The sequence below is a fragment of the Durio zibethinus genome, chromosome 16 (genome assembly GCF_047325235.1).
Source record: "Durio zibethinus cultivar Kanyao isolate XHJ-2024 chromosome 16, ASM4732523v1, whole genome shotgun sequence".
NCBI classification, from domain to species: Eukaryota; Viridiplantae; Streptophyta; class Magnoliopsida; order Malvales; family Malvaceae; genus Durio; species Durio zibethinus.
Window position 1 is genome coordinate 19,147,013 of NC_143177.1, and position 25,961 is coordinate 19,172,973.

Here is a 25,961-nt window from a genome sequence, read left to right on the forward strand (position 1 = left end):
CTCATTTTTCATCCATTGTCGATATCTTTCATACATCCAACTTTAGAGCAATGTAGCATGATTCCATTGTTTCATCATAAGCATACCTTCGTTCAACATACGATCATTCAAGTTAAGCATTCACACTTGATCCAAATGGGCTTTTCAAGATTGTAATGTAGGTCAAGGTGAGAGGTCATAAAAGAAATGGATATAATAGGCTCAAAACATATATTAAAAAGGTTCAAGATCGAAAGATCATTTGATGCAGCTTGGCATTTCGCCCCTACATCGTTTCACTATTTTTTTTCACATAAAAAATTTTCATTACTTGCCCCAAATCATGTGTGGCATTTATTTTTCTTTTACTTTTTTTTTCTTTCCATCTTTGAGACCTTTTGTGTTTTTTTTTTTCAAAAATTACCCTCCAGTGTAGAGGGTGATCCTTGGTTGGATTTCTTCAAAAAAAAATCATGATAGGCTCAAAGGGGTAGCAATAAATGGTTTTTCGAATGGTAAAAGAAAGATGGCCATTTTTCATCTCAATTGTGAATACCTTTCTTGAATATCATCTATTGAACAAAGCTCATGAACTTGTATAAAAGATTACACATCTTCAAGACATATCTATTTCACCTCTGATAACAGCTTACTTTTTGCTCAAATCATCTCCTCATATTAATATGGATGAGTTTTCAAAATTAAATCCTAGAATTATTATTATCATTGTCTAAATATTCATCATCTGAAATTTAAAAATGGGAATGTAAAGTTATGAAAAGTAACAGGGCATGAAATAATGGTCGAGTGAAAGAAAAAATGTAATGAAATGCATTAACTTACCCTTATTAAGATGATAACAAGTGAAATCATATTGTAGAAAAGAAATCCTAACATTACTTTAAAAGAACTCTTAGAATGACAAGTGGCATTCAACCAGTTTTAACATCTTCTTTTAAATCATGCCTCTGGGTAACTAGGTGAAGGATTTTTATCTCGCCCCATTGATTCATTGTGACTTTTTATATTCTTGATCCTCAAACAAAATGATTGGGCTTTTCCTGTCGAGTTCTAAAGATACAGGCTTGACCATTTGAGTGGTTGCTTCCATTATCATGCTCACTGTTGTATTGCTTCTGGTAAAGGCAATCTTGTCAACATTGGGATGATATGCCAAAGGAATCGTAACTTTCAGGCCTAATCCAGTCAGAATATTCAAGACATCTGGAGAAAAACCAACCTTCCTACATACGTTAGCCAGCTTCAAACAGGTGATAGGTACTAACCCGAAAGGCTTCAGTATTATAGCATAATCTTTTGCTTTGCTCTAAACCTTCAGCAAGGTACGTATAGTACTCAAAACATCCAGCAACATCATCAATATCCCAAGTTACTTCATCAAGTAGTTTCTGTAATCAATTGCTCAAGCTTTGCTAATTCAGATTTTCTCTCTGTTATCTTGGAAATAATGGCCTGTAAATACTTGGCACAAACAGTGCTAGAAGTCAAAGCTCATTCCATCCTTGATTAACCGTTGCACCTCATGCTTTAGAGTAGCGTAATTTTTAGTGCAATGGCCAACAATTTTATAGTGGTAGTCATAATGAACTGTAGGATCATACCACTTAAGATGAGGTGATTTAAGTGGGTCCACATGGCTTGGAGGTAATTAGGTGACTATTAGAAAGCTTTTAGTATAACTCCGTATAAGTCATGAGGATTGGATCAGATACAAGTTTTTCTCGAGTAGTCCATTGCTCTCGTGAATCACTTTTCAGGCTAATAGGATGAATTTAAGGTCTTGCAGGAGTTTGACTATTAAGGCTGTATATGGGAGCTTGAAGGATGAAAATGGGCTGGTATATGGATGAATTAGTTGGTCGTGGGGCTGGTTGGTATGGATAAGATGAAGTATTGTTCACAGTAGGAGAGTATGGAGAGTAATCTGAGGGTGGATAGGGTTGATATCCCCTTAACTATCTGTCAAAGCCTACAGCTTGAGCTTTAGTCTCTTTCTTCTTGGGTGTTTTCTTGGTTTCTTCTCCTTTCAACTTACCATTCTCAATGATTTCACCTGAGATCACCATGTCAGTAAAATTCTTTACGACATTCTCTATCATCTCTTCATAATAAAGGGATTTTAAAGTACTGACAAACAATACGATAGTCTACTTTTCAGTCAAAATAGGTTGCACTTGAGAAGCAATATCCTTTCACCGTTGGGCATATTTTTTGAACGATTCAGTTGCTTTCTTATTCATATTCTGTAAAGAAAGATGATCAAGGGCCAAGTCTATTATATGCTGGTATCGACTAATGAAAGTATAAGCCATATCGCTCTAAGAACCAATACGATTCCTGTCCGACTGGACATACCACCTAGCAGTAGAGTCAGTGAGGCTGTCTTAAAATACATGTATCAAGAGCTTTTCATTATTGGCATGGGCAGTCATTTTTCGACAATTCATAGTAATGTGAATTTTTGGACACTTTGTACCATCATATTTTTAGAACTTCAGCACCTTGAATTTTGGAAGAATAACCACATCAAAAACTAAACAGGGCCCAGCAGCATCAACTAAGCTATAAAAACTAACTCCCTCCACTGCTCGTAGCATTTTCTCTAACATGTTCATCTTCTGTTCAGCTTTTGAGGCTTCTAAAGCCCCATTCTCCTTAGGTCTCAACTTTTCTTCTAGATCATCCAAATTTAAGATTGATATTGGTTCTATTACCTTTTCAGTAAAGATAAGAATTGTCTTTAATTTGAAGTTGATGGCATTCTGGGTACATGATAGGTGAACCACTGTGGTGGTAGACCTTGTACAGATTAGGCTTGATGTGGCTCAAAACCAGGAGGGCACAATAGGTCATCTTCCTCCTATTGGCTAGCATTCTCCTCTATTGCCTTCCCCTTGGTTAGCTTGTTCAAAGCCTCTAATATCTTATTCAACTCTTCTTCTAACTTCTCTTGAGCTTTCTCTAATCTCTCGAAATGATTAGAATTTTCTTATTCCATTTGCCTGGCTCGAGCTCTTGTGTTGTATTGGTGGATGAAGTTGCTTGATGGAACTATCCTTGAACCTCTAGCACCATAATTATGATTAAAAATGCTATGCTATGCTTTATGTATGATGCTTTGATGCACGAATGAAATGTACATTTTTTTGAATGAAATCTAATATGAAATGGATGTAAATGATTGTGTTAAAACATGATCATGAAAGTAATACAGATGCATACAATCAGACAAACAACATAGTTAGTTCCATAAATGAAATGAAAGTGATGCTGATGCATAATATTACATATGATAATGAAAATGATGCACAAAGTCAGACAATCAAAATGATTAGATAAACACCTTTTTTGTGTTCTAATTTCAGGGTACATCTATCATTGGGTAGAAAGGACTCTATCTTAGATTTAGACACTTTTAAGGTTCACTATATGTGGTTCAAGGTTAAAGTCTAAAGGTTTTCAAATTATTCTTTACATTATTGTCCATCATAAACTAGTAAAGCACCCTAATCCTCACCCATTACAGGTTATAAGCGAAAAAGGTTCAATTTGAATGGGAGTATTTCACTAGCCACTGCGGAGGCATTAGATCTCACGAAAGCAATAGGTACTTTACTCCCTCCTCGAGGGACAGAGCTCGGGTATAGAGCTCATGTTATGCATATGCATATGAATGACATAATTAATAAAGTAAATAAACATGAATGAATAAAAAATTTTATACAAAAGGTTCAATTTTATTAGGCTTTTGGATAACACAAATTATTTGCTGGCCTGACTCTCAGAGTTCTCCAGCGGAGTCACCAAGCTATCATAACGTCTAGATCCGAGGATGTATCGCTAGACATTGACTTAAGGGAGTCGCCACCAATCTTTTTTATCTAGGTGCGATTGACCACCTAAGGAATCTGTCCTTTCAGGGAACACCTAAGTTTAGAGGTCCCTAAAAGAATAGATTTAGGTCTACTAACCAAAACAGGATTCGGGAGTTCGGTTACGTGTGAGAAAGGTTATAGCACCCTCACAACACCCATCGAAAGATGGTACCAGCTTAAATTTGTGTTATCCAATGAGCCTTAAAATTTTATCAAGTAATTAATTATTGGAAATTATTCTCAATTGACTCTAATACTTTTAGCAAAAAATTGAGAAAATTCTCTCATCTCAAGAGTATGCAAGAAAACTACCGTTTCACTTGCAAAGGCTCCATCGTTGGATTATTTAACATTTTAAAAAGAAAGAAAAAAATGATTATTTTTGTGCAGGAAAAATTGATACTTTCAACCTTTCCTCAAAAATATTCTTTTGAAACTTTAATTTTGAGGAAAATTGATACTTTCAACTTTTCTCCAAAAATATTTTTTCTGAAAATTTATTTTTAAGGAAAATTGATACTTTCAACTTTTTCCCAAAAATATTCTTTTGAAACTTTAATTTTGAAGAAAATTGATACTTTCAACTTTTTCTCAAAAATTGATTTCTTTGAAAATTTATTTTTAAGAAAAATTGATACTTTCAACTTTTCCCCAAAAATACTTCTTTGGAAACTTTTATTTTCAAGAAAAATTGATACTTTCAACTTTTCCTCAAAAACTTTTTTTTTTGGAATTTTATTTCTAAGAAAAATTGATACTTTCAATTTTTCCTCAAAAACTTTTTTTTTTGAAATTTTATTTTTAAGGAAAATTGATACTTTCAACTTTTCCTCAAAAATATTTTTTGAAAACTTTGATTTTCAAGAAAAATTGATACATTCAACTTTTCCTCAAAAATTGATTTTTTGAAAATTTATTTTTTTTGGATTTTATTTAAAAAAATAAAATAAAAAAATAAAAGTGAAAATAAAAAAAAGTAAAACAAAAATAAAAGTAAAATAAAGATAAAAACATTAAATAATCCAAATTTAATAAATAAAATAAATAAATAAATATAAAAAAAAACCTGAAACGGCTCGGAGTTCGACTCGGCTCGGCTCAAGGAAGAGAAACAGCTCGGAGGGGCGGCTTGAGACGTCGGCTCGGCTCGACTATCGGCTAGGAGGGGGTGAGACACGCGCGGGTCGACGTTCGGGTCGTCGGATTTTGACAAAACGCGCGGATCCTCTAGGTCACTTAAGGTAAAAACGGCATCGTTTTAGAGGGTATATAAGGCTATTTCCTTCATTTTTTGACAGAAACCTACTTCGCCCTTTCTCTCTCTTCCTTCTTTTTTCTCTCGCTTCTCTCTAAAACGGTCAAAGAACTCCGATTGAATTTTCATCGAATTCTGAAATTTTTCGTCGGAATCTAAGTTTTTTATCGGAAGTTCACCAAAAAGTTGCTTGATTTCTGGAATCCTTTGTCAGAAACTGGGCAGCTCACCGAAAACTTCAAAGTTGGTCGAAATCGTCCTCGAAAAATGCAACTTTTGCCTGAAAATTCAACCGAAATCTGAAAGCAACACTGCATGAATTCTAACACAGCCGACACTTGGCTCCCGCTATTTTATTTGATAGGGTGGATAAAATATAGAAAGATAAAAAATTAGAGAAGAAAAGTAAAAAGATAATATATATTATTTTCTTTTCATTGGTATGTTAGATCGTAAAGAAGAAAAAATTAAAAGAAATTATCATTTTTTTATTATTTTTTGATAAAGTTGAAAAATTAAAAAAAAATTATATGATTTTATTATTATAATATTTTCAAATTAAGATAAAAAATTTTAAATATGATTGACAATCTTGTAAATATATAACACTTCCATCTCTTTTATTATTTTTTTCATTGTATATTTTCGATTTGAAATTATTTATATTTATAAATAAATGTAAAAAAGCAATATTTATTCTTATTTTCTTTTCTCTTTTTTTTTATTAAACAAACTCAAATTTTATTTTTATTTTATGTTTTTCTCTCTTTTCTATTCAATTTTTTCACTTTTCCGTGTTTTATTATTAAAAAATAAAAAGAATAGATAGTTTTAAAAGATTGTAAAGAATAGAAAGTGTGAGTGGGTGTTATCCGAGTTGCAGCTCAAAACAGGATCTATCTAAAAATGTCCAAAATTATATAAGTCTTTTTTTCAATTTATAGAGATTTTTTTTTTTTTCATTTCATATTGAGTTTATATACTCATGTCCAAAATTAGATATGTGAGTTGCTAAATTTCTTAAAGATACAAAAATTTCATAAAAGAAAAGGTCGTACTTACTCAAACAAAGTCAATAGCATTAAAAATAAAAATATTTATCTAAAAATTTATTAAAATATTTTAAAATTGTAAATTTGATTTATTTAACAAAATCTCTTATTTTAATGATATAGATTTTGGCTTTAATATTTGATTAATTGCTTCTAATAAAAAGCTTATAAATTTGATTTAAAAAATCTTAAGTTTTGCTTCGAGGAATAAACACTTGCTCTTCTTTAAGAACCCATCCGTATCATTAATTTTGCACATACTCAGATATATAGTACTTTTCATTAAGGCTATCGCGTGGCATTTCTTCCTCCCTCTTCTTTTGTCCTAGGTCCCATCACCTCATCCATTCTCTCTCTCTCTTTTTTTGTGGGCCTCACCATTTTTTTTTTCCGATCACAATCCTTTCTTTCCTTGTGGATTTTTTTGTCAAATCCCATCCGCCTTTTTTTTTTTTTTTTTTGTCATCATATCTTTTTTTAAAAATTTTGTCTCACCTTTTTTTCCCAATTTTTGATGGGTCCTACTTTTTTTTTCTTTTAATTTTTTTTAATTCCCGTCTTATTTTTTGGCATTTTTAGAAAGATGGATCCCACTTTTTAAGGTTTTTTTTTTTAATTTTTTAATTTCTTAATTCCCCTTTATTCAAATATATATTTTATTATTTTTGTAATTATATATTTATATATATGATTAAATATAAAATAATTTTATATTATATATTGTTATTAGTCCAACATTAAAATAAATAAAATTATTAATTTAATATTTTAATTTTTATTCTAACATTTCATTAATATTTAGTATTAATATTATCATTCAACTTGCTAAGATAACATAAATATCAAATAAGATATTCACACGTATCAAAAAATTTAATCAATACTACATCATCAATTACCACATTAGATTTAAAAAATTTTAAAAAATTGAAATATATTTAAAAAATAATAAAAACTAAAAAATAAAATATTTTAAAATTTTTAAACAATTATGAAAACTTAAAAAAATAAAAAAAACTTAAAATTTTAATAAAAAAATTCTTAACATTAAAAAAAATTAAAATTTTGAATATAAAAATCTAAAAATTTTGGAAAAATCTAAATATTTTTAAAATTTTGTAAAAATTTTTAAACTACTTAAAATATATATTTTTTTAATCTTACCATTTTAATTTTCTATTTCTTTTTTAATTTTCAAAACATTTTTTTGGGGACTTTTTATTAAATTTCTAAATTTTTTTTTATAAAATTTTTATAAAACTTACTATAATTTTTTAGAATGTTTGAGATTTTTAAAAAATTTTAATTTTTAATTTTTAATTTTTTTATAATTTTTTAAAATTTTTTAGATATTGCCAAAAAAAACTAAATTTTCATTTTTTTAATTTTTAATTTTTTATTTATTAAAATTTTCATTTATTAAATTTTTTATTAAAATTTTGAATTTTTTAAATTTCCAAATTTTCAAAATATTTTAAATCTTTATAATTTTAAAAATATTTTAGATTTTTTAAAAATTTTAAAAAAATTTAAATATTTAATATTTTTAAAAAATTTTAATTTTTTTAGAATCTTTCTAATTTTTTAAAAAAATTTTAAAATTTTCTTGTAGTACTAATATTACAATTGATAATATAAAATTTATTAAACTTTTGACACGTATTAAGATCTTATTGAATGCTTATATCACATCATTAAATTAACTAACGATATTAATTTGAAATATCAAAGTTAATAACAAAACTAAAGTTAGAGTATAAAATTGATAATTTTATTACTTTAGACACCAAACTTATAGAAAATATATAGTGCATAGGCCTTTTTTATATTTAACACTTATAGAAAATATTAATTAAGCTTTTATTTGATATTTTAATTTAAAATATTTTATTTATAGATAATTAAGATGTAATTTATATTAAAAAATAATTTTTTTAACGTTATCACACAATAAAAAAATTATAAATGAAGTGTTCACGTGATATTCCCATCAAAAGTTGCAAAATTTTGTGCAACATAATATCTACCCCATTCTTTTTCTTTTTTTGTTTTATTTGACCTTTTTCATATTTTAAGCTTTTTTAATAATTTTAGTTAGGTAAATTTTGTGAAAGAAAAATAAGGTGTTTTTATAAGACCTTTATAGCTCTTTTTTATTATTCTTTTAATTTTTTTAGCTTTTTTCTCTTTTTTGTTTTTCTTTTGGTTTTTACTTTTTTTCATTTTGTTGTTTTTTAATTAGATTAATTTTGTTAGAAGGTAATGTTAATAGAAGTGTTCACGTATCACCTCATTTGATTTTTTTTCTTTTTTTTTTTGTTTTATTTTTGTGCTTTTTAATTTGATAAATATTATAACAAAATGAGCCATTTGATAAGAATGATAAAACAATTACTATCCAATAAACTTTGATTAATCTCGATTCACTATGAATATTTTTTAAATTAAATTTGAGTTAGAACAAGTTAAATTTTATCAAAAAAATGAGATTAGATCATAATCGAGTTTAGGATACTTAGCTTTGATCCACCCTATAGTATGTATAAAATATATCTTTTATTATTTATTATTTATATTTATATATGTATTATATTAATAAAATTATTATTTGATATACTTCGATTTCTTTCTTCATTTTTTTCATTTTTATTTTCATTTTCATTTTTCATATTTAATAAATAATTTTTTTTTTTAGATTTATAGTGGGACTCATTTGATATTTTTGATTAAGTTTTTCTATTTTTTTATCATTGGATAATTTTGTAAAAATATGTGATAAGGTGTCCATGTGGGACCTGGATTTTAGTTTTTTTAAGGTTTTTTTTTACTTTTTTAAAATTTTTTAAAAAATTAAAAAAATGTTTAATTAAATAAATTTTAAAACATAATGAGCTTGCAAATAAAGATGGCAAAACAATTAGTATCTAATGGGTTTTGATCCATCTTAATTATATATAACCATTTTTATTAAAATCAATATCATATTGAGTTGAGTCTTTTTTAAAAAATAAACAGTGTTGGATCATAAATGAATTTAAGGTGCTCTGCCCTAAGCTACCCTTGGTATATTTAAAAGTATATATTTTAGTATTTATTGAATTCATATTTTTATATATGTATTATATCAATTAAATTATTAATTGATACTTTAATTTAAAATATTAACATTTTAAGCTCAATCGAGTGTTCACATGGCATTCAAATGATCTTTTTTTTACTTTTTTTGTTTATTTTTCTTATTTTTCTTTTGTTTATTTTATTGTTTTTCCATTTTTTATTAATAAATTTATTATTTGTTATTTTAATTTAAGAAATTAACATTCAAAGTTTAATTGAAATGTCTAAGTGATACTTTGATGAGCTCCCTTTCTCTGTTTTTTTTTTTAACTTTTTGTTTTTTAAATTAAATTAATTTTATAAAAAAGGAAGCCATTAGATGTGTCCACGTGTCACTTCTATTTGGCTTTTTTTTTTCACTTTTTTTAAAATATTTTTAATTAGATAAATTTTATAACAAATGTGTCAATTGATAGAGATGACAAAATAATCTGTATCCGATGAACTTCAATATCTATTAATCTAATATGATGTGATTTTTTAAAATCAGGATCAAATTGAGATGAGTTGGGCTTTCAAAAGAAACAAGATTGAGTCGAAAAGATATTTCAAGTGCTTTGTTACAATGGATTTTAGGATATATTTATAAATATATATTTTTTATTATTAATTTAATTTTATATTTATATATATAAATTAATAAAGTTATTATATAATATTTAATTTTTAAAAGTTAATATTTTTAACTCAATGAAATATTTGCATGACCAACAATTATGTGATCTATTTGTAAAATGTCAAACTTTTAGTTTTAGTTATTATGATTCAAATCTTTGCAGCCTCAAATACATACAAAATAGAAAGTACCACATAGCACCCTTACGAAGTCTTGTTCATTTTTTTTTCCTTGTTTTTTTTCTTATCACTTTTTATTTTTATTTTTTAATTAAAATTTTTTTCTTTTCACATTTTTTTGGTTCTTGGTTGTAACTAATCTCCTGTTAACTAAATAGATATAAAAAAACTATCTTCTAAAAAAAAAAAAAAAAAAAATCCAACAAAGTGCACCTTAGATTGAAATCAACGAACTATTGTCAAAGAGATTTTTTAGTTCAATAAATAGAAATAAGGGAAGTCCCCCTTCTTTTTGATAAATTCATTTTTTCTATTCATACATTTTCGATCTATCAAAACAAATTAGATTATCTTTCAGTTGATTTGAAAATAGCACGTTAATATTGCTTTTCATTCATTTTCCAATATAGCCATCATAATAAGAAGTGTTTTTTTCTCTTTTTTCTTCATTTTTATTTTTTGAGATTTTTTATTTTTTAATTAGATAAATTTTGTGAAAAAAAAAAGTCAATGGATTTATTCACCTCTATTTAACTTTTTTTAAAACTTTTATCTTTTTATCTTTTATTTTTAATTAAATAAATTTTATAATAAATTAAAAAATAATTAATAAAGATTACAAAATAAAAAAAACTGTATTCTTGTCATCGAGGTTTCAATCTTAAGTTTCGTTTGTTTGAAAAAAATGACTTTCAAAAGTTGATTTTTGAAAAATGTTTATATTTTTTGAATTAAACAATATTTTTTGTTATTTAAGATGAGTTAAGGAAAAATATTTTTCGTTGTTTGATTGTTTTTAAAAAATTTCTTTTTTAAATAATATTAATAAAAATTATTAAAATATATAAAAATTATTTATTATTAAAATTATTAATATTCAAAATAATTATATTTTAATAATAATATTTAATATTAAAATATTATATTAATATAAAAAAATACTTAAAATAAAACTACTTATTATTCTTTATTATTTTTTAATATATTATAATATTATTCATTAATAATATTTATTAATATATTATATTAATAGTATATTATTTATTAATATATTATTATAATATTTGTTAATTAAATTAATAATATTTATTAATATATTATTTATTAATATAATAATATTTATAAGTAAAATTATGCTTAAAAGTATTAATAAATAATTCTATTCATAAACAATTATTTTTTGAAAAATGTCTTTTTTTTTTCAAATTCGTAAAACAATTTTTTAAAAAATAATCTCATTTTTCATTTATCAGTAAATCATTTTTTATTGATCAACAAATCATTTTCCTTTAATAAATCCATTTTCTGCCAAACAAATACCTAAAAATATAAAAATTATTTTTTGAAAGTCAATTTTCGCAAAACAAATAGAACTTAAATAACACTTTCCTGTCCTTCAATAAAGGTTAGGAAGGTGCAGTTTAAGATCAAGCTGATGCTGTGAATACACCTAATTGGCACTTCGAAAAAGAATAAAAACGCCTTACCTTGAGCATGATTTCACATGACAAAACATTGTGACTAGATGATTTCAGCACTCAAAAAGGGTTTTCTTCTAATCATCTTTTGTCCAAATTAATCCTGTCAAGATTCAAAAATTTTCACTTCCGTTAGAAAATTTAGTACCAGTGTATCCGCAGTGTCATAAAAACAAGATATTATGCCCTGCGATTAATGTTTCTGTACCTGTTCATATGAACCGAGAGAGCCAAACGAAATTTCTCTCTACGTGTTTAAGGAGATTCATCTGCTTGCATTATCTCCTCTGAAATCCATTGAAATGAGACTAGGATTCAGCTCCACTTTCAATCCATTAGGAAGGGTAAAGGAAGGCAATTTCAATTTCTATATCCTCATTTTAATGCATAATTATGCATTTACTGTGAAGATTTTAAGCTGTTTCCATGAATATGATCTGTAATGAACATAGAAACATAGAAACATCCATAACCAGATATATTATCTCATGCTATAGCGACATGCTCCAGTCTCCAGTCTCCAGTCTCCATAAATAGAGCAACTATTAAGAAGAATGACTTGGGCCTTAAGCAGAAAAGAGTGTAGAGACAACTCTAAAAATACATATACGTGACGAAACCTATCTACTTCAACTTCTTTCCAGACATTTCTTTTTATGATTTATGAACTCATTGATGATGCGCTGCTCTTAACCTTAGAAGAAGCAGTTGAAATGTTGCTCTGTGCATGTGAACTCTGACTTGAGGATGACTCGGTGAAGAAGATTATTTGCTCCTGGTTGTCTACAAACACCTGTAGAGATCTTGGAACTGGAGGCAGGTTCACATCCAAAACCCCCTCTAGGATCTGAACTACCTGACCCATAGATGGCCTGTGAGGTTCATCATCCTGGATACACCAACACGCCACTTTGCATATTCTTGATAGCTCTTCTACAGGGGCATCTCCATTCAATCGGGGGTCTAACAGGCTAAGGACATCACCATCTTGAGTTATTAGGCTAGCAGCATAAGTTGGAAAGAATCTAACTTTTCCATCTTCAGATTGTTCAGAGTTTCTCCTTCCTGACACAAACTCAAAAAGCATCATCCCATAGCTGTAGACATCAGCTTTAGCTGTAATGGCGACTCCTGAAATCCACTCTGGTGCAAGATAGCCCCTTGTACCTCTCATAGTTGTCAGGACCCTGCTGAAGTCCCGCCCAACAAGCTTTGCCAGGCCAAAATCGGCGACTTTTGGACAGAATTCAACATCTAAGAGAATGTTTTCAGGCTTGATGTCACAGTGAATGATACAATCTCTGCACTTCTCATGAAGATAAGATAAGCCTCTAGCTGTACCAAGTGCAATCTGGTACCTTGTTTTCCAATCTAGAGCTTTGGAATTCTTTTCATGGAAAAGATGGGCATCCAAAGAACCATTTGGCATGAAATCATATACCAACAACTTTCTTGTACCTTCAGAGCAGAACCCACGAAGCCGCACAAGATTAACATGTTGAACTGTCCCAATTGTGCTGACCTCTGTGCGAAATTGCTTCTCTCCCTGACTGACGCTCTCAAGCTGCTTCACAGCAATGACACTCGAGTCAGGCAATGTTCCTTTGAAAACAGAGCCGAAGCCTCCTCCCCCCAGTTTTTCAGAAAAATTCTTGGTTGCTCTCTGTAAATCCTTATATCCGAAAGCCAAAAGTGAACCTTCAACTGGTTTTGGAGTTTTCATCCTTCGCCTCCTCCATCTCAAGATTGCAAACATTACAAGGACTAGGACTAAACCTACAGAACCTGCAACTGCTCCAATAATTATTCCCTTATTGTTCCTGGAACTCGAAAACTCAGATGCCGCTAGCCTGATATATATAGTTTTTCCATTGCTAGCATCATCCGCAAGTTGTTGCAGATCCAAGAGATCTCCCATCCAAACTTTACATCCATCACTATCGTAAGCGTAAGCACTGCAAGAGCAATTCTGGAGGCAGCTTGATTCACATTCCGAAATGCTCCCAACGGTCACAGACTGGGCATGATGAGGCAACACCATGTTGGGGTTTTCTAAAAATTTATCACTCTTTCCGTTAGCAAGAATGGCATCCTCACATTGCAGCTTGGTTTTCCTTTTACACCCACCAGAATAATCGCTCAGATTCCAATCGCTTGCTGACTTTGATTGGAAACCCGTCAAACAATTACAGAAAGGCAGACCTTTTTCATTGCAGCTGCCAAAAGCCCCACAAAAAGCATAAACCTGGCATTGTTGTCTCGGCTGTGACCAGAACAAATTCCACTGCTTGCTATTTTCCAACCATGACTGTTGCTTTATCTGCCCCGAAACATCCATAATAAATCGAGATATGATAGCAGGATTATAAAGCGAATAAGTAAAATAACTCTCGTTTTCGTTTGAAACATAGCTGAAGTTGTAGATGTAATTCAATCTCATTTCTGGAACTAAGCTGAAAATCCTTGTCTGTTCATCCCAAGGTCCACTCGTCCAGTAATTTTCAGTCTTATTCCATAGTATAAAATATTGATTGGTGCCATTGGGGTCTAGCTCAAGGGAGAAGAGACCCGGTGCAGGATCCTCTGAATTTTTCCATGAAGTAAGAAGTTGGCTTTGATTGGTTCGTTTATTTAAGCTAAGCTTGCCACCAGGAAGCCATGTGTGTGTTGGATGATCAAGACTTTGCCACAGCGGTGTCGATGAATTGGATCCATCTCTTAAAACTAGATTCCCACCATCCTCAAGAACAGCAACTACAAAACTTGAGTTGGTTGAGCTAATATTTGTGGACCAAATCGGTACTTGGGACTCGTTAAACAAAACTAAGTTACCATTAGATAATTTTAATTCTGAAAAGTATATATCACGGACTGGTGTCTCTCTGTTTGCAACCCAAACTGGGGTCTGTTCAGAGACCTTTCCATACCACATTCCTATGTAGTAGTTGGAAGAGTTACCTGGTTTGAAGAAACCCAAAACGAAGTTTCCACCCGATGAAACGATGGTATGATTACCGGACAGGGATTGATTTACTGAGATGGTGTCAGCTCCAAAAAAGAGTTGGCAGTTGATAGAAAAATACATGAAGAGTACGGAAAGTATCAGCCATGGATTTTTCTTGACGGCCATGGCTGTCAGAGAATTACTGATAGAAGAAACAAGACAGAAATTTCAAGGAAGAACAGGTCCCGGATTGATACAAGAAATCATGTCCAAGGAAGCAACGGCTGCTGTAGGGCAGTTCTAATGTATCTCGACCAAAGTTTGAGGAGAGGACAACTATGGCCTTTGTTTATAGAATACACAACATGGGCATTTTGGTCACCTGGCATTCAGATTTCGATCATCCACGGCGGGTTAGCCAAAATTCGGTTTGAACCGATTAAATCAGACAAAATCGAATAAATTCGATTGGTTTGATTCGATTGGTTTGATTTTAATTATAATAAATTTTTTAAAATTAACTAAATTAATTAACTGTTCATTTTTCAGATTTTAAAATTAATAATTAAATTAATTAATTTTTTAATAAATTAAAATAAAAAAATTAAAATAAATATTTTTATTTATTTTTATAAAATATTATTTAAATTATTAAATTATTTAATAATTTAATTTGAATGATATTTAAATTTAAATTTTATTAAATTAAATTTATAATTAAATAATTTTTTATAAAAAATAATAATAATAAATTTAATCATTTAATTAAATCTGAATCGATTTTAATCTATTCTATTATAATTAATTATTTAAAAAAAATTTATTAAATAAAAATCAATTAAATTAATTATTAATTATTTCAAATTAAATCTACTGAATCCATCAAATTATTCACCCTCATCATCCACCGTAGCGTGCACACTTAAAAGTAAAATTGGCGAAAAGTCGAAACAAATTATTTTTTGGATATTTTTCCCATCCAAAAGTTTGTGTAGAAAGTTTGGCTGGGTCAACCTTGAACGTGATTGGACCGCCTCCGTCCGCGTTTACTAAATGTTAATCATTATTAATCAACTGCTTGTGTATTCAAGCCTGCCAACTATATCTGCCATAGTCGACAATGACATCTTCTTTATTAGTAATATATTTTCGATTGTGATAGAAAAGTATTTTGACGACAAGAGATGATTTGGTTACATATATTTTAAGATATATTTAACTTAAATCCTTGACCTTTGATAATAATTTACACCAATTTCATTAATTTTAAAAAATTAATGCTGCCAAGTATTTTAAATTATAATAAAATATTTAATATATATTATGAAATTCTGTATTTAAAGTAAAAGTAAAAACTTGTCTATCCACACCAAGCTTTCAAAAATCGGTCTTTTTTCTCCACTATTTTTTTTTATTTTTCAAAATTTTTAATTTTTTTTCATTATGATAAGGGTATTATTATTATATATGGGGGTATTACATGAGAAATACATGCTTAGATTAACAGATTTTCTAACATGTCTTTTTTGCATGCTTAAATAGATAATTTTGAATCAAGATGTTCATTTTTTATACTAACGGACTAGCACTGAATTAAGATCAAAAGTGAAAGAGGTAGATAGAATTTACCATATATTTTTATTCTAGCAATTACTTACTGAAATGTAAAGTAGGGTGATACTTATTTATTGTACTGATAATTAGCATTTCATAACGTATTAGAATGGATGCTCGCTTTATGTTGTAGTATTTTCTAATAATTTTAGTTAAAAATTTTTTAAATGGAAACTTATTGTGAATAAATTATTTAAGAAATAGATTTTATTACAAATAATTTATTGAAAAATATTCCAAAATGCTCCATCAATTTTTTACTCAAATTTTAAAATAAAAATAGCTTTTTATTTAATATCATTATTTTTTTTAGAAATTCATTATTTCAAATTTATAATTTCTATTTTTACACTCCATATTAACATCCTTAAAATAATGTGAAGAACTTTTTGAGTAGAATAAAAAAAAAAACTTTTTGTTTTAATTATATATTTTTTTATCCATTAATAATTATTTACCATATTTCACTTTTATGAATTTTGTGACTAATTTTATTATTTCATTTATTTTTAATTTATTCTTTATTAATTTAATTAATTTTCATATTAAAAAATTTTAAGTCTTTCTTAATATTTTGTAGAGTTAATAAAAATCCACTAACCTTAAATTTTTGGTTTAAAAAATTATTTATAAATTTATTTAATTCTCATTTTGAAATTTTTAAAATTTCATTAATATTTTGGTGGATTCAATAAAATTGTCATCACTTTAAAATTTTATTTTAGAAAATTGTTACTATTTCTAACTGAATTTTCATTATTGAATGTTTAAATAATTAATTTATTCTATATTTTAATATATTTTTGACGAATTTAATTTTTAAAATATAATTCAATAAATTTACATAATTGCAAAATAAAATATATAATTAAAGAATAAAAATATAAATAAATATAATTCAAAAAAATTTTTAAAAAGATATTTTTCTTTGATGGATTCATTTGGACTTGATATTGGATTTGAATTTGATATTGGATTTAGACTTGACTAATTAGGTTAGACGAGCCTTGAACGAGGCCTAAAGTAAGAGGCACAATTACTTATCCAAAAGCAACCATTAAATAAATAAAATGGTCATTTTTTATTTTAGTCAGATGTCAAACAAAAAAAAAAACCCCCCTTAATGATTTTTCAAAAAAAAAAAAGCTTTAACAATTCTTTTAATATAGTATTATAGATAAATAATTAATATTCTATATTTTAATATAGTTTTTACAAACTTGATTTTTTAAATATAATTCAATAAATTAACATAATTGTAAAATAAAATAAATAATTAAAGAATACAAAAATATAAGTAAATATATTTCAAATAATTTTAAAAAAATATTTTTCTTCAATGGATTAATTTAGATTTAATATTAGATTTGAACTTGAATTCATTGGAACTTGATTTTGAAATTGAACTTAACCAATTAAGTTGATTTGATAACACTTGAATGAGGCATAATATATCCAATTACTTATCGAAAAAGAATTATTAAAGGGATAAATGATCATTTTTAATATTATATTCGACAAATGTTTTTTAAAAAAATCTGAGATATTTTTAATATATAGTTATAGATTTGTTTTCGATGAATAAAGAAAAAAACATATTCAAGTTTTGATATGAGTGCTTGTGAATAAATGATTTCTAAGTATTAAAGAAATAAAATGAGAAAAGCTTTGGTAAAGTAAAAAAAAAAAAGTAAAGTTGTTAATATTGTACCGTATATAATTTTAGTTTTTGAAAAAAAAGAACTTAATGTCAGTACCAATTGTTTTAGCGTATTATTTTTAGGTACAGAACTCTATGAGATTTAGTGGGGACTTAAGCCATGTAGAAATTAAAAAAAAAAAATTGAAATTACCTTTGTTCTAGATAAAGTTTAAAAAAAAATTTATTAATATAATTTTTTTTGTTGTCAAGACTAATTTTGATTTTGTGAATTGTCACCATCGTAGTAGAAAAGGCATTTTCAGTAATAAATATTTTAAACACTCAATTATATAATTAAATGAAATATCTATAAACATTCAATTTTATCCGAATTTTTTTAATTTTCTTAATTTATTTTTGGATAGTTAATTTCAGTTTAAACTTAGTTTATTATTATTAGACCACGATTGGTTGTTTGGCTTCGGCTCCTTTTTTGAGACCCAATAAAGGATCCATTTTAGTATTTTATTTATGTTATTGGTTTTTTTTTTTCCTTAAAAAGGGTGGAAAAAAATTAAAAAATTAGCAAAGGTAGAAAGGTTAGAATTGGAATTGTAAAGTTTGTTTGGATTCATTTCTTAAAATTTTTGGTGATTTGAGAGCCCTTACAAATTCTCGAGCTAATTCTTTATAAAATTAGAATTGAGATTTGTTGATGAGAAATTCTTTCACGGTTGGAATTTTTTTCTATAAATTCAATACACAATCAGCTATGTGAAAAAAGAATCCTAGGAGTTATAAAAGAAAATTCAGCTAGCAAGTTCTTCACCACCATACCCAACTTCCTAGATCCACCAAATACCCAAAAACAGAAGCAATCAAACATACAAAATCATACAATAGCCAAAACCTAGTTAGAATCTATACCCCTACCATCATCCCAAACCAATCAACAAGCTACAAACCCATAATCAATGATAGCAGATATACAACAAAGAGCAAACAATATTTTGGAGTGTGTTTTGAGGTTTAGGGTAGAAGAAGAAAAATACATAAAGCTTTTTCTGGGTAGTGGGTGTTTGTTTAGCGATTTTGATTTTAATGTGATTTAGGGTTTGATTTGGCTAAGGGGATGGACTTGTTGTCGATCAAGATTTCTTCCAGAATTGAAATAAAGCTCCTATAATTTAACAATACACATGCAAAAAAAGAAAAAAAGACAAGCCCTAGCTACATTATTTTTAAAAGAGGCCATCGACACTTAACACTCGACTGCCATCATCAACAATTTACCAACATCACTACCAGTTTAGTTGGCCCTTACCAAATGCAAAACAATATAGAAAGAGAACAATATCAAAAAATTAGCAAATAAACAACATTTCAAACACAATAATAAGAAGCAAACACCAGAATTATGATACGAGCCTTTAAAAAATTAGTTAAGATTTCTAGAAAATAAGAAGAACAAAAAATAGAGGAATGATTAGAATAGAAGAAGAAGAAATTCTTAAAGAGAGAATTGAAATTTGTATTTCTTCACATAATGCCTTACAATACTCTCCTTCTCCCCTTTTGAATAGGTTTAGCAGACTATCACAATTGTTTCTAACAATTTCGAATCACACAAACAACCGTAAAATATAAGGCCCTTGTCAAAGCACACACCTTACAAACAAATAAAAGTAAAACAAACCCAATACAGCATACAATAACAAATCCAATCCATTAATCAATTAGGCACTTAACAATACTCCCTCTGTGAAGATGATCCTTGTCCTCAAGGATCAAATGCAGGAAAATAATGTTGCACGTCAAACAAATTCTCCAAGTTGAACCTTCTGTCTTGCACTGTTGGTTATCCACTCCAGAGGCTCCAATTACTTGGTTTATCATGGTCATCACAATCATTGAACTTATCAACAAAGAAGTTTCAGAATCTACAATTGTTGCTAAGCTGCCAGCGCAACATCCGATTGGTTTGTTACAAATAAGAACATCACCCATGCCCCACTGCCAATATCCTTTTTGTGTTACAAGAAGACATGCAAGCTTGCCTTTGTAGTGGTTTGGATCAAATGCAACTTCACCTATTTCTTCTTTTACATTACGGTCAAACTAAAATGAAAATACCAGTTCCTCAATAAGACCTTGTTTAATCATGTTGTACCACATCGGAACAGCATTCCCAATTGAATTCTCCTAAAACCCAAGTCCAAATATCTGATGACAGTTGGCCGCTAAAGTTGTAACATCCGGCTCTAGTAGCCTTAATAAATTCTTGACCTTTCATAACCAAGTCAACGTGGTCATAACTAAAGTAACCAGAAATAGCTTCAGTGCCATAATGACTAGAAGCAGATTTCCTATTCTTTTTATATGTACTTGGCTCAATTGCTTTGTACTAGGAACGAACATAACATGCAACCGAAAAAGAACACTTAAATGATGGTATCCATTGATTTGAGCTATATATGTCGAATATGACTGTGAACTTTTGTGGTGGAGTTCAAACACCAATCTTACCATAGAAATGAGTATCCATGTAATTCTTTAATGCAAAAATGTTAGTCTCTTTAGAGTCTCCAAGATTATTATGAAAGCCATACTTTTTAATAGATGCTCTGAGAATCTGTCAATCTTTGGACTCAAGTCTGGCAACAAGCCAATTTTTAGGATCCAATTTTGAATTTTTCAATATGATTTTAACCAACCCCGCATTAGATGTAGATACCATAGAAAAAACAAGCACGAGATGAGTAGCGACAGTACAATAGTCGTTCCCATATTAACCAGTTTAGGGATCACTTGAGGAAAAGAATCTAGAACAACAAAAAACAATTTGCTAGCATTCCATCCAACCAGAACAACCTCATCAACCTGACTCTTGTCAATCTTAGGTCAATATATCTCTCAAACATCATCAAAATAGCTTGAGGATTGGTCCCACTCTCAACCCATTCATAAAACTGGTTAACCAAATAGAGATCCAAATTTACAACTAAACTCTCATAAAACTCTGGATCAACTCAGCTATAAAACCCAATACTGATGGCATTATGATACATCACTATATCATTTTCCAAACCAGTGACAACTAAGGTTTCACCATCAAGGCTTCAGCTAAGTACATACAAAATGGAAGCATCTTTCATATGAACATAAACAACGGCTCCTTGTGCAATGACACCAACACTTTTGCTCCTTAGTCCCATTACCAAAAGCCTAAATCGATAGGGATCATGCATACCAACCTCTGCATTAACTAGCTTTAATCTTGAAACTTCTTTAAAGTTTTTCTTATCACTTGCATCGTTAAGTTGAAACTTTATTTCATCATTACTCCTCGTCTCTCTTGCTAAAGGTCTAAATCTATAATAGTCATGAACCTTAATCAAATTATGCTCAATTACAAGCTTCACTGAATAACACCCTCCAACTTTCTATAAACATTAATCACTTGTCTAGTAGCCAATTTACTTGTACCTTCTTTCACATCATGCTGACATGCATAATTGATCACCTAGCAAGGATGTGAATCATAAGGGTTGCCAAAATTACCCACAACACCATTCCATTCTTGAGGTTCATTGTCATCATCACTAAGAAAAGTAATATCTTTTTTTGAGTCACTTTTGTTTGTTGACACTAAATCAGAGTTATGCTAAAAATTATCATGTAAAGGAAATTGTGATAAGGGCTGGACAATAGTTTGAATGGTACAGGCTGCATCTGGTATAAATGGTTCATAAAACAAAGACTTTAAGTGTTTAGCTAATTTCAAAGCATGTGTCATGGATTTTAGGGAAAAGAATCTTACTGCTTTAGAGAGATCAAGCTTCAAATTATTGATGAAGAGATTGGTAACATCTTCATTCTAGATAACCTTTAAATTCTTCGTAATACTCATCGATTATTCTAGTTTGCTTCAAGTTCTTCAATCCAGACATGGGGTCAAAAGCCACCTACAATAACTTCTTAAGGTCTTCTTTCAACATGTTTCGCAACTTTTCAAACCGGTATTTCATCCTTGAATCCAACTTCTGCAATTAATCACGTAATTGGGCCACCTCTTGCTATGTTTGGCTGATGTCCTTTTAGAAGTGCATCATCACAGCATCAGTCATGGTTGTTATGGTTGCCAGGAAAGAGGCTGGATACCACTAATATAAGCCTTTAAGAAATTAGTTAAGATTTCTAAAAAATAAGAAGAACAAAGAATAGAAAAAGGATTAGAATAAAAGAAGAAGAAAATTTTCTTAAAGAGAGAATTGAAATTTGTATTTCTTTACATAATGCCTTACAATACTCTTATTCTCCTCTTGAGCAGGTTTAGCAGACTATCACAATTGTTTCCAACAATTTCGGATCACACAAGCAACCGTAAAATATAAAGGTCTTGTCAAAACATAGACCTTACAAACAAAAACAAGTAAAACAAACCCAACCCAACATACAATAACAAATCGAATCCATTAATTAATTGGGCATGTAACAAATTAACCCAAAAAAGGGCACTTGATAAAATATTTTGGTAATGAGTTTTATAGATCTCGATTTCGGTTGATTTTGGGGTTTGATTTTGGTTTGGTTTAAGACCTTTTTTGGCTTATGGGTTATCGACAAAAAATAGGTGTCCTTAAGGTCTCAAAATATTTTGGTCTGGTTCATTGCTTTTGTAAGGAATGAAAGAAATTTTTTTTAGATTTGAAATCGAAAGTTAGAGTTTATATTTACCAAATCTAGGAGGAGTTAGGAAAATCTAAGGCTAGAAATAGAAAGGAAAGGTCAAAAGAACCTATTTTGGAGTTTTTTTGGCGATTTTTGGCCCTGGTGATCAGCAACAACAGGTGGTGGATGGCAACAACAAAGGCAGACGATCGTCAGATTATAAAGAGCTTGTGTTTTCCAACGACTGTGTTCTTGATGGCTTCAGTTTTCTAAAAATTTATGAGAGGAGAGCTTTAGTTAGAAAGAGAAAGATATTGAAAAAGACAAAAAAAAAAGTTTTGGCTTTCATAGGGAACCTTAACCCTTATATCATTTTATACGTTAAAGGATGAAGTAGACCCACATTTTAGCCTGCATGCTGACTTGACTCGTTCTCACATCAACCCACGTTGATCGAATTGGTTAACTATTGATCATAGTTTACCATGCGTATTTCAGTTTTTTTTTTTTATTTTTTAAATATGTTTTCATTTTTCCTTTTTGGTATAATTTTCTTATTTTTATTTTTGTAATTATTGTTTTATTTTTTTTATCAAAAATATTTTAAAAATTGAGTGGAAAATAAAATGTTTTGGTTAGAAATTTATTTAAATTAAAATTTGAAAATATTAATAAAAAAGTTGAAATATCCACCTTTACCTGAAATAAAGTTGTTTCGAAAAATTAAGGAAAATAATTAAAATATTAATTTTCCTTAGAATAATTTTTTTTGCAAAATATTTAGAAAAAAGTTTTATTTTTTCTTAAAATTGTGAAAAATAAAATTTTGTTTTGAATCTTCTAATGATGAAATTACTAGAAAGTTGTAATTAAAAAATTTATGTAAATTTCAAGGTGAAGAAATATTTTTGAATTTCTACCAAAATATTAAGGTAATTCAAGAAGACTTTCCAATAGAAAATATTCTAATTAAATTTGATGTTTTATAAAAAATTATTTTCTTAAATACTTTTGATGTAAGAAAATATTTTTAAATTTCTGTCAAAATTTTGGAGTCATTTAAGAATAATTTTCAATACATAAATCTGTTTTAAGTTTTTTTTTTTTAAGTTGTGGATAACATGAAATCAACTGGGAGGATTAAATCTTCGCTACATGTAATCGTACTTTTGAATGTTATCTAGTTTTGAAGACTAGAACCTATTCATTAAGGAACATAAGTCAAGCTTAAGATCTTTTTTAAAGCAATAGATTTGATTAGGTGACCAATCACACCTAAACAAAAAAAGATTAGTGGCGACTTCATATTTGTGTATACTGATTAGGTTACAGACTTATATGTTATGATAGTTTGGTAACTCTGTTAGAAACTTTGCAAATCAAGCCATTAATTGATTTTGTTTTATCTATGTCTAAGTCTTATTGATTTTAACTAAGTTTTTTTCTTGTTTGTCTCTATCATTATTTTGATTTTTTCTTAGCATTCAATATTCTACCATTCATATTACATTCATGCATGAGCCCTATCTTTGAGCTCCGTTGTTTTAGGAAAAAGTAGAATACTACATTTTATAGAAGTTCTAATACCTTAGTAGTGGCTAGCCGAATAGTTTCATTCAAATTATATCCTTTCTGTTTATAGCTTATGATAGATGAGGATTGAGTTGACTTACTGATCCACAATAAATGATAGTGAGGAATAATTTGAGAACCTTTAGATTGTGAACTCAAACCATATGTAATGACACATAAGAAACTAACTTTAGGCTAAAGCCATATCTACCCACTATTAAATTGTAACCCATTTAGGACATATGGATGAACTTTTTAAGCTTCATTTGTATCAACCCTATGATAAGGTTGGAAAAATTTTAAGGTTATTTAGTCTTTTATGTATTGTTAAGTTGTTATATGTTAGACATTAATGCATACATCCGTTTTCATTTAGTCATTCATGTATCATTAAACTAATAAGTGTTAAGCATCAATACATACATTCATCAATGCATCATAATGTAGCTAATATTAGTATATGCATTCATTTATCTATTCATACATTATTATGCATGCATTCATTTAGTCATTCATGCATCATAAATTGCTATGGTCATTGACATCACAACCTTGTCCCCTAGCTCCAATCAATTTTTTTTAATGAGTTTATTTTATGTTTTTTTTTTATTCAGTTTAGGGTTTAATTTTTTGTTATAAATTTGCAGAAATTTGTTTGGGTTTTGGTTACCAATTTGTTGAGTTTTTGTTAGCTAATTATTTGTTGAAATGTATTTGGGTTTTGGTAACTAACTTTTTGAGTTTTTCTTGGTTTTATATTTGTCAAAATTTGTTTAAATTTTGATTATATATTTGTTAAAATTTGTTAGTGATATTTTGATTAGATTTTTTATTGAGTATTAATGTTGAGTATTACTAATTTTTGTTTGGATTTATTTTTAGTATTGGTTTTAAGGTTTTTTTTTTTATTTGTTGAGTTATTTATTTTTTATTTGTGAAAGTTTTGTTGAAATTTGTTTGGTTTTGTTATATATTTATTAACTTTTAGATGTGTAAGATTTAGAGTTGGTTAATTTGGGTTTGATGTGTATTAATATTTATATATATTTATATGGATGTTTTATATTTAATATCTTTTAGATTTTAACAATAATTATAAAAATAATTATTTATATCGATTTGAGGTTATAATTTATATATTACTAATAGTTATCTCATTTTGAAGTAAGTTATGTATTGTTATTAAGATTTATATTTCTTTTGAAATAGTTTATATATTTGATAGTTTAGTGAAATTTATATATTAATTATTATTAAAATATCGTGGTTTTATTGTATTGATCAAACTTAATTAAATAAATTAAATTATTCTATTTTATTCTTCTTTTCCATATTCTATCCGTGAATATATGTTATGAAAGTGGATTTAGGTGGATGTATATTCTATAATGAATATGATTTTTTATTCATTTTCATCATACTAACTGGTGGCTTAGTCGCTTTTTCTGTTCATAAAAAAGATCAGTACTATCTTATTTCACAAGTTATTTTTATCATCCAATGTTAATAAATTATATAAATTGTATTGTTACATGTTTCATTGAATGTGTCTAAACAGATGTAGTCATTTGAGTTGCAACAAGAACCTACTTTTGCAAAACTTTTCAATCATACTCACAGACATTCAGGAGAACGTAGTAACTTTGTTGACAACAAGTCCAAAGTTGTCAGTGTAAGTAACTTTCAAATGATTGAATAATGATGAAACTGTTGTCTGGCTTTATTGAAATAGATAATATCTTGTATGTTTTGTGATGCAAAGACTTTGTAAAATAATGAAACTATTGCATAATTTGTTTTGTGCTTCCGGTTATGTATTATGATGATAGTTATGTATTGTGATTATTGATCAAGTATTATGTTTTGTGCATTGTAATGATGGTTGTGTATTGTGATTATTGATGAACTATATATATTAATACTATATTGCAATAACTACTTATTTG

The 25,961-nt window shown here is 28.2% G+C and overlaps 2 pseudogenes across 1 annotated transcript; both read right to left on the bottom strand.

The window, feature by feature from the left end:
* Positions 1-11,978: 11,978 nt before the first annotated feature.
* Positions 11,979-14,877, bottom strand: LOC111293873 (G-type lectin S-receptor-like serine/threonine-protein kinase At2g19130 pseudogene; annotated as a pseudogene). Its single transcript, XR_016328648.1, has one exon. The product of XR_016328648.1 is annotated as a G-type lectin S-receptor-like serine/threonine-protein kinase At2g19130 pseudogene (transcript).
* A 4,438-nt stretch (positions 14,878-19,315) lies between these two features.
* Positions 19,316-23,108, bottom strand: LOC111298617 (aspartic proteinase pseudogene; annotated as a pseudogene).
* Positions 23,109-25,961: the final 2,853 nt, after the last annotated feature.